Source organism: Glycine soja, chromosome 20, assembly GCF_004193775.1.
Source record: "Glycine soja cultivar W05 chromosome 20, ASM419377v2, whole genome shotgun sequence".
In the NCBI taxonomy this organism is placed as follows: domain Eukaryota; kingdom Viridiplantae; phylum Streptophyta; class Magnoliopsida; order Fabales; family Fabaceae; genus Glycine; species Glycine soja.
In genome coordinates this window covers 43,740,691-43,750,712 of record NC_041021.1, presented here as the reverse complement: position 1 = coordinate 43,750,712, position 10,022 = coordinate 43,740,691, and the positions used below count along the sequence as shown (strand labels likewise).

The 10,022-nt window shown below is 30.3% G+C and overlaps 1 pseudogene; it reads right to left on the bottom strand.

The window, feature by feature from the left end:
- Nucleotides 1-2,831: 2,831 nt before the first annotated feature.
- Nucleotides 2,832-6,122, bottom strand: LOC114402140 (annotated as a pseudogene).
- Between the last annotated feature and the right edge of the window lie 3,900 nt (nucleotides 6,123-10,022).

Sequence of the window (10,022 nt, the reverse complement as noted above, 5' to 3'; positions counted from 1 at the left end):
AAAGGAGTGGCTTTGAACCTGGACTAGTGAATGGGAATTATGGACCACTGTGTGAATATATTCATAAATTTTTTAGGAATTTAGCGTGTTAATAATATAAATTGACTTGGGGAAATTAACATATTGTGGTCAATTTTTTTAAAAAATTCTAATTAAGCAGCCGTGTGGTAGGTTCAAGGGACGTCTCTGCAGGCTGCAGGAAACAAAATATTAGAAAATGACAATGGCAAATGGTTGAAGGATCATTGAAGTTTATTAATTGGATTTGATGTAGGTGGGTCATTGTCATTGAATAAAACCCAGTGTGTCAAGATAAGGAGAAGGTCACGTGTTGAGTACGAGGGTAATTAGGTTACTGATTTTAATTAGGGCAAGTGGGCGGCTACATCTTCAAAGTACTACTGCCCTGTTTGAATCTTTAATTTTAACAATACTACTGTTAAGAGGGGCAGAGGTGGCTCCTGTATTTCAATAACGTGGAACAAGTTCAATTCAATTTTGATGGCCGGTTCACCCTTTTTGCCAATGTCTTGCAACCAAGGACGTAACAATTTTCTCTATTCGACCATGATGCGGGAAATTTGGACTTAATTCATGCAAATTACTTTAGAGTTTAAACTCTTCACTTTTCAATACTAGTATTATTTACTAGCAACGCATGTCTTAGAAACATACATTTTACTGATATGGCCTTTTTCTTGTGGGTATCAAATTTAAAAGATAAATCACTCATCAATGATCGGTTTAATTCGCACGTTATACAAGCTTCCTTGCCCCTTCCTTCCTCCAGAGTGGTCTCACATTAAAATTCGACTTTAACCATATTATTTAATCTTTTTTTTTTAAGAAAGATGAAATATAAGTGTGGGGTGAAATTCTAAGTCAGATCAGAATAAGAAGATTGAACACCATATAAGGAAGAATAAAACCTATAAATTTAAACCTTAAGATTTTGAATGAAAGTGTGATATCAGGTCTCTTATATAGTTGCTCATGGCCTACTAATGTAAATCTTTCAAATATTTACCCCATCGATTCTTCATAGTGTAAGGTGAAGTTTCATATCGGGTAGGAATGACAAAATTGAGCATTATAAGATCCATAAACGTGAACCTTAAAGTTTTTTATTAAAGTGTGGAGCATACTCACTTATATGGTTGCTCACATATCATCGGTGAAAATCTTTCTGGTGTTTACCGACACACAATTAGTATCACAACCAATGGTTTGATTTGATAATCGGCTCAAACGAGTAAAATGGTGACAACAAATTCATGGACATGAAAATCACTTATATCGAAAGTCTTCTTAGCGGGTAAGTTCATGCATGAAGACTAGGTAGCAGGTCCTATCGGTGTTGCGATGGTGAAAAATAATAAGTTTTAAAGTTTTAAGTTAAAGTGTGATATCAAATTTATTTTATGTGGTTGCTAATGTTTATCCTTCAATTTTCCAATAAAAAAAATATCTATCCTTTTATCGTAGGCCGATTCTATTGTTCTATTTATTTTAAAGCAATATTAAACTTATTTTATCGTCAACATTAATAGTAAATTTCTCTCCAACCATTCTTGAACTTTTATTAGATTTTGTTAGTTATTCATTTTAATTTGTTATTAAGCAGAGGTGAGGTATATATAATATATATTCATATCTTAGATATTTATTAGTAACATGAATTATCTACCAACTTAAATCATAAAAATTGCCGATCGCTCGTGCATATGCACAAATATTTTTTGAAATATTTTTAAAATTGACAAATCGATTATGAAGGTAAAGTTTGATCTGTTGAAAGTTAAAATTGTTTTGCTTTTATTCATTGGTAACATCATTTATTATTTGTAAAAAAAAATCATATGCTACAATTTTAGTATCCATGTCCTCTATTTGAACTATGGAATCCTACATATTGTTTATGAATGCTTTTGTGGCCATTATGAATGCTCTGTACAATGATCAGTGAAGGGCTGAGATGATGCAAGAGAGTGCTGGAGAGGATCCGAGTCGTATCAGGTTATTATTTATTTATTTATTTATTTATTATTATTATTATTATTATTATGTATAAAAGAAAAGAAAGTATATTAATTTTCCGACACGTTATCCTTCCATCCACTGAACTTCTGAAACCAACGAGCTGGACTTTTCAAACTTTTGAAAATCTCAGCCAGAAAAAAGCATATATCTACTCACCTAATGTTTTAGGACGTTGGTTCATGCATTGAATGCTTTTATACGATCCTATTAACTCATTTTGGACCAGCCTGCAACATATATCTACTCACCTAATGTTTTAGGACGTTGCTTCATGCATTTTTACTATTGTTTCATGCCGTGTTCCATGTATTCTGAAAAGCTCAATCCGAATTACAGGAAGTTTCGGCCAGTGTTTTAGAACAATGACCTTGCAATGGCCCAATTCGTTGGCCATCCGAAAGCCTTGAAATTGTGCTATAGCGATGGGAAAATGCCCAAATTGGGCATTGTATAAATTAAATTATTCAAGTTTTATTTTACCTATCATCTCTTTATTCCAATTTATAATAAGAATATAAAAATAATATTTATAATTTTCCTCTCCTTCCTATATATAAATTAAAAAAGGTGACAAGTTTTCTTTCTTTCAATTCATCCCTTTTTGAAATCCAATCCAATATAGGAAAAATACTGCTTTTATGGTGTTTAATTTATTTAATTTTGTATTTCTGAATTCAGTTTTTATTATTTGTATTGAATTAAATGGGTTCATAAAACTGTTAAACACAATAACATGACATAGAAAAAGCATACTCAACAACATAAAAACTAAGGATCGCAGAATGCAGATAGTAACACAGGGAGAAACTCCTCATTTTATGTGCTAGTAAGTCACATTACTAGTCTACAACGAAACATGGTCATCATTAATTTACTAAGAAACAAAAATTAGTATTCGTTAATTAATCTCACATCTGAGCACTTAAATCCAGTCCCTCTTCCACCATAGAGGTGAGCACCTTCTTCGTGTCGGGGACGGAGCATTTGGCGCGAATCTGTCCTTGTTTCCCGGTCAACACATCCAACTGACTCAACTTAACAACCGCATTTGCAAACTTGTCAAAGAACAGTTTCTGGTTCCCTTAGTCCTGGAGTCACCGAACAGGTGTTGGGAAGAGGGACATGTTTTCATGAGGTTGTTGTTCAAGGAAGGGTCGATGGTTGGATCCGTCTGGTTCATTCTGTTGAAGAATGTGGCGCAGTGGGCCCGCCCGAAGGTGTGCGCGCCGGAGAGCGCCACCACGTCGGTGGCGTCGAACTTTCTGGCGGCGAATCTGTCCAGGAGCTGCCCGGTTCGGGAAGACGTTCCTGGAAGGTTTATGCTGAAGGTTAGGCCATCTTTTCTTCCCAGTGGCACGGGAACTCTTGGCCCCCTGACTACTCAAAGCAAAAAAATAAATAAATAATTATAAAATTAGTTGAGAGAATGGTAATGCTAATGAATGGGTGTCCAAGTTTTTTTTTTTTATCATTATTGATAGATGTATTAGTTTTGTCAATTATTAATTTTTATAGGAAAATTTGGTTGAATTATTTTTAACGTATTTTTTTAATTATATTTTTATTGTTCATAAGACTTAAATTCAAAATTTATTTATAAGAATTAAATTTAGTAAAAAAAATACTATTAGTTTAACTTTTTAATTTATTATACATTAAAGTGTATTTTATGGGGGAAAAGTTATTGATTTTTTAATTGCTAATTATGATTCTTTGTAGAATACCCTACTTGCTTTGTGTGTTAAATATTCTTGGCTTTAGTTAAAGTGAGGTCAAGGTGATCGTAGAAATATGGAGAGTGATAATTAATATGGATAGTATTTTATTGTTAAAGTGTCGTGGTTTTTTGTACCAACGATAGAAAAAGAAAAAGTGTTGTGACAGTGGTACTACTAGATGATAACTATACCACCCCTTTTTTGTGTTTAAAGTGATGTATGGCAAAAATGATCCTTTAAAAGATGACTTCGTCGAAAGGAGAGTTTTTTTTTTATAATTTTTTTCACAATTAAAACGATGCAAAATTGATTTTTTTTTAGAGTATTTTTAAAATGTGTACGTAACAAAAGTGATGAAAAACAAGTAAAAATAAATGGAAATAATTATTTAAATGCAATGTCAATCATCCAACACGTTTCAAATAATGAAGCTGTTATATATCATACTATAAATTTTATTCTTTATTTTCTTATCTTCTATGTATACACATAACTTTTAATGGGTCGTACCTTCATTCTAATTCCATTTTCTATATTAATAGGGGAGTTGACGATGTGTTTTTTCAAATATACATAGATCTGATGATTTTTCTGACTATTTACTTTTGAGATGAAAAAAAAGGGCAAAAACTAATAAATGATCAATAATATTCTTGGTACAGAATCTGAATATAGGAGACGATGCGTGGGTGAAATAAATAAAATGAATTACGTACCAGAGAAACAGCATCGCGTGCGGCTAGAAGAACGAGGTCAGCGCAAGAGACAACCCTTACACACTGCTTGTGAACAAGAGATCAAAGGTTTTCAATGGTCTGCAAGGCCTCTGGCCTTATTCCTATGTTTGCTGGTTGATCCTTTTCAATTCATTTCGACTTCCATCCAACAATATCGACCCATCGCAACCCTTTTATTTATCAACACCATCAACATTAAAATAAATATTATTTAAGTTATGTTTATACTACTTATATCCTTAAATTAATGAAGTGTTAATATCTATGAATATATTTTCATGAAAATAAGTTCATTTTTAACATGACTCATAGTACACCACAGTTACAAAGATCACTTGATATATATATATATATATATATATATATATATATATATATATATATATATATATATATCTTTGTCAAACCATTTAGGATATCAGAATAAGAGAGAGAGAACTATATTACTTCATCAACATTAGTTACCACAAAAGATAGTAGTAAAGTATATGATGTTTTGGATGAATGAGGATATTCTTTAGCCAGGAATTAAAGACTAATTGTTGGATCGGAGGATTTATTTAAGAAATCAATTAAACTAATTTCTTAACATGTTTTTTCAATGTAATCGAACCCCATACCACATACGTATTTACGGTATAAAGTTATGCAATCATATCACCATATATATATATATATAGTTTATTACCTGAACAAAGCAGCATGGAAGAAGATCCTGAGCAAGGCGGGAGTTAATTTCTTACCATTATTACAATTAATTTTGATTTAATAATGTACTTTTTACAGATATAAATTTTAAATAAAAATCATAAATTTTACAAAAATTTATATATATAAACAAATTAATTATTAGATTAAAATTAATTATTATAAAATTTATTATGTAAACTTACCTATACATTAAATATATATTAAAAATTTTAGTGTTATATATAATGACATTAATTATTTCATAACATAATTAATTTATTATTTCAATTACTTAAAATATCATATTAATATGTAAACTTATTAGCAGGACTACTCTCAGAATTTACAATAATGGACAAGAAAAATACTGAAAAGCAATTCGCTAAATAGTTATGCATACGTCTCAGCCTCCTGGGTCCTGGCCCACAGGAGTTGGACCCAAAAAAGTTCACACCATATTGAATTAACTAATTTTAATGCAAAATAAATTTAATTATGAAAAATCTTGTAAAGTTTTCACATTTCAAATATACAATAAAAATACATAATAATAATAATAATAATCAAATATTAAGGCAAAATTATAATTTTACTCCTAATTAATCTAATCTTTATATTAAGTCCTAAAGCTAGTCTATATTAGTCTCTTTTTAACACTATTTTTTCATAAACCTACAAAGTCATCAGTGATGATTTTTAAGTTGTTTTAATTTTTTATGTTTATCTTTTTTCTTGACAAAGTTTAATTAAGTTGAATACTACATACTTATTTAAGTCAGAGTAAATATCATGTTTCAAAAAGCATTTACACATTATTTATTAAACAAAAATCTCATATCAAGAATAAAAATTAAATTCATGTTCTTTTAGAATATAAATATATTTTTTATCACAAAATTAATCTTTATCAGTATACTTTTAATATTTAGTTACTCATATTCATTGTATTGTCTCATCTTTTTCCTGGCTTCTACTAGCAGTAGTTTCTATAAAAAAAAAACTGAATTAAACGCTCCTCCACTCCAGGACCATCATCCAATTTAGTTTGTAAAGTTTTATAAGTTGCAGATTTCAATTAGAATGCCATTTCATTTTATATTCATCATGGCAGCAGGCACATGGCTCCTTTTGTTAATCCAGAAACAGATAGGTTATTATTATCAGAAAAAATGAAGGTGGCTAAGGAGGGCTCCCGTAGAGGGCAGCAACTGGAAATACCTCCACTTATTGAGAGCGTTGCTCTGATAAGGCAACGGACCCTTCCTCATATCTCAGAATGCCGTAACATTAGAGCAAGGGCACTCCCTTCAAGGCTGCTTGCTGCCTCAACCCCCACCAAAGCCACCTTTCCAACACTTTATTACTCCCACTTGGGTTACAAGCATGAGTTACCACGCCCAGTGCTCACACTCCTCTTCTCATTTCCTTATAAACACTACTAATGCTTTTCATCCACTCCATGTGGGACTTGTTGCGCTTCTACCCCCCCACTACAAATGCTTTTCATCCACTCCACGGGAAAAAAGTCCAATTCACACTGAAAGAAACGTGCTTATTCATCGTGGTACGTCAGATTTCACAATCAACTAATCAAGCGCGGCAAAAGATTGTTTGTACTTTGCTTTGCTTGAAAACTTTTTACTTCATTATGTGTGTTTATGGGATTGTGCACTAGTTTTTCTTTAGTAGTACTACTTTTTACATGGACAAATTTAATCAACACATCCTAATAATTTGTTTGTCGCCCCCTAGTATATATCAATTGCATAAATAGGAATGAATATGTTGTGGATTTCAGATATTGAATTCAATAAGGTCTCGATTTGAAGCTTGTAAGTGAAAAAAATATAATTGAGAAAAAAAAATAATTAAGTTTTTTGACAAAAATTAATTATCAACATATGAATAAAATCTTTCATGCATAATCAGCATAATCTTGAATGTTATCAATTTTGGTACCTAGACCAAATAATACAATACAAGCAAAAGTTTCTGAATCATCGGGATATAGAATAATGTATAAGTTATTATATTTACATGTTCATTATTTGAATCTTTAACAATTGTTTCAATAATTATATGTCTGATTTAATCTATGATACAATTTATGCTTGTTTGGGTAATAACAATGAATTTTTCTAATATCATGCTAAGAATAACTAGAATTTTCAAAAGAATATGTCATTCATTTGATGAGAAATAAAGAGATATAAAAAATTTCACGTATCAATAATAACATGTGTAAAAAAAAATGCATAAGTGGGAATCATCAATTATATACGTTCAGCTTATAAGATTTGAAGATATATCCTACATGAAAATGCAGAACGCTGGGGTGTGTGGACAGGAGAGATTAGGATTGCCTTTTATAGAGTATAAACAAGTTCATTTGGGTAATTAAAACAGAATTTTTGGAGTATCATTGGAGTGGTTGTAATTTTTTATTTTTTTTTAAAATAGAAATTTCAAAATAAAAATTGTTTGACCAAATTGGAATTAAATGAGTTTCTTATTTAATTTTGAAATTTTTAGCTATATTTTAAAAACTAAAAAAATGTAGTTTTTGTATAAATATTATGTTTAAAATTTTTTTTATGTAAATTAAGTTTGTTCTTAAAAATAGTTTTTATTAAAAGTGAAAATATAATTTCAACATTATATTACAAAATTATTATAAGGTTACTTATAAGATAAAAAGTTTGAATTTGAATCACTTAATTTCAAACTATTTTTATCTAAAATTATTTAAATTGTTTATAAATTTTCAGTCAATCACACGACCCTCAACCTTCAATTACTTACTATTTCTTTGATGAAGTATAAAAAGGAAAATTAATTTTAAAAAAATAAAACAAATATTTCTATTTTTAATCTCCTATGTTTACTTATATTTTCCCTTCAATTTAATAATAAATGTTTTTAAATTTAGAAATCATCCCCTTCATTATTCAAATTTAGCCCAGTCCAAATTGCTCTTTCCCCATCCCAATTCAGCCCAGTCCAAAATTTCCATGGAGTTCGGGTCCTTTTCCAATTTCATGTTCTCCCACGTTTCAAAATTATCTCTCCTTTTAGCAAGTAAAAAAAAAAAAAACTTTATTTTTTTTGAGAGACCTACGTACCTATTTTTTTTAATATTTTATTTTTGGCTACGTTTTCCTTCTCTTTTTCACCGTTTTTTCAGTTTGGAAATTTGTGGTGCCTATTTTGATTTTTCTTTTTCGTCAGGATTATTTGACCAGGTCTTGTTTTTCTACTTACCTTCTAGGCTTCTAAAGTCTAATTAAAAGCAACGAAATAAAATAAATTCTCCTTCAAATATCAGTCACAAAGTCTTGCTTTTTTTTCATTATGTTTGACATTTTTTGTGCTCATTTTTCATTTTATTAAGTGCCTTGTAGTTCTCGGGGCTGCAACCCTTCACTATTATAATACAAAAACGAAAACTCTAATTAACATTTGAAAACTTACCATCCTTCAGTGTTATTGTATAATACAGGCACGTCGTTGCCTGAAATAATACGGTGACAAACATGAAGATTTTTTTAATACGGTGTTGTTTTCTTCATATAAAAACTGTTAGTAACACTTGTTGGTGAGTATTTGTATACGTGGCCGAAATTTCAAAATCCGAAAATAAAAATGGTCATATAATAGAATTTGTGATTTTGAATGTTTTGTTCCCAAATTTCAAAGAGAATAAATTTTTAACGTGTATATACTGATATTGTACTTGAAAGTAGGGGTAAGAATAGGTCAGATCGGTCTTCAGAGATTGAACTGACCTATTTAATTAAAATGTTAGGCTCAGACATTTTTAAAAGTCTATTAAATTAAATAGACCAGACTTAGATTTATTAAAAAAATCTTATAAGCCTGATAGGTCGGTCTATGTATATGTATATATACTTATATTATTTTTTGGGTACCAATATATATTTATATTATTTTTTTGGGTACAATTAATTTTTTTTTAACTAGTAGACTTTAATTACACATTACTGCTCCGTAACTTCTATTCCTATAATCAAGTAAGACTTTAATTACAATTTAGGTGTGTGAGTCATGTGCCCCTTTATATTTTTTTTTCTTTGACTTTCCTTAAGTTCCAAAGAAAAGGGATATTAAAAATTTAATGTGAAGGCTTCTAAAAAGGCTATTAGGCCGCTAGTCTTTTAAAAAAGATAGGCTGAACCAAAATAAAAGTCTTTGATAGGCTATAGACCAGACTCAAGTAGTAGACTTTAATTACACATTACCGCTCCGTAACTTCTATTCCTATAACCAAGTAAGACTTTAATTACACTTTAGGTGTGTGAGTCATGTGCCCCTTTATATTTTTTTTCTTTGACTTTCCTTAAGTTCCAAAGAAAAGGGATATTAAAAATTTAATGTGAAGGCTTCTAAAAAGGCTATTAGGTCGCTAGTCTTTTAAAAAAGATAGGCCGAACCAAAATAAAAGTCTTTGATAGGCTATAGACCAAACTCAAGCCTTAAAAATAATTCATCGTAGGCTAGACTCGGACCTTTTAAAGCCTAATTTGTCCTGACCTATTCCCACCCCTACTTGAAAGTAGATTCCAACTCTAAGTGCTAGTTTGGTTATGGGGAAGGATTAATTATTCAAGATTAAAATTTTTGAAAAAATAATATGAATCTCACACATCTTTCTCTCTATTTTATTTAAATATCTTTTCTCAATTTTATTTTTCTTTCCCACAACCAAACTCACCCAAAAATCTTACATGGGCAAGCCTGGGGAGACTGCCAACAAACCTGTTTAATCTTCAGGTTAAACGGTGTGGGCTGAAAAATCAGCATCTTAAATGGTTTGTCT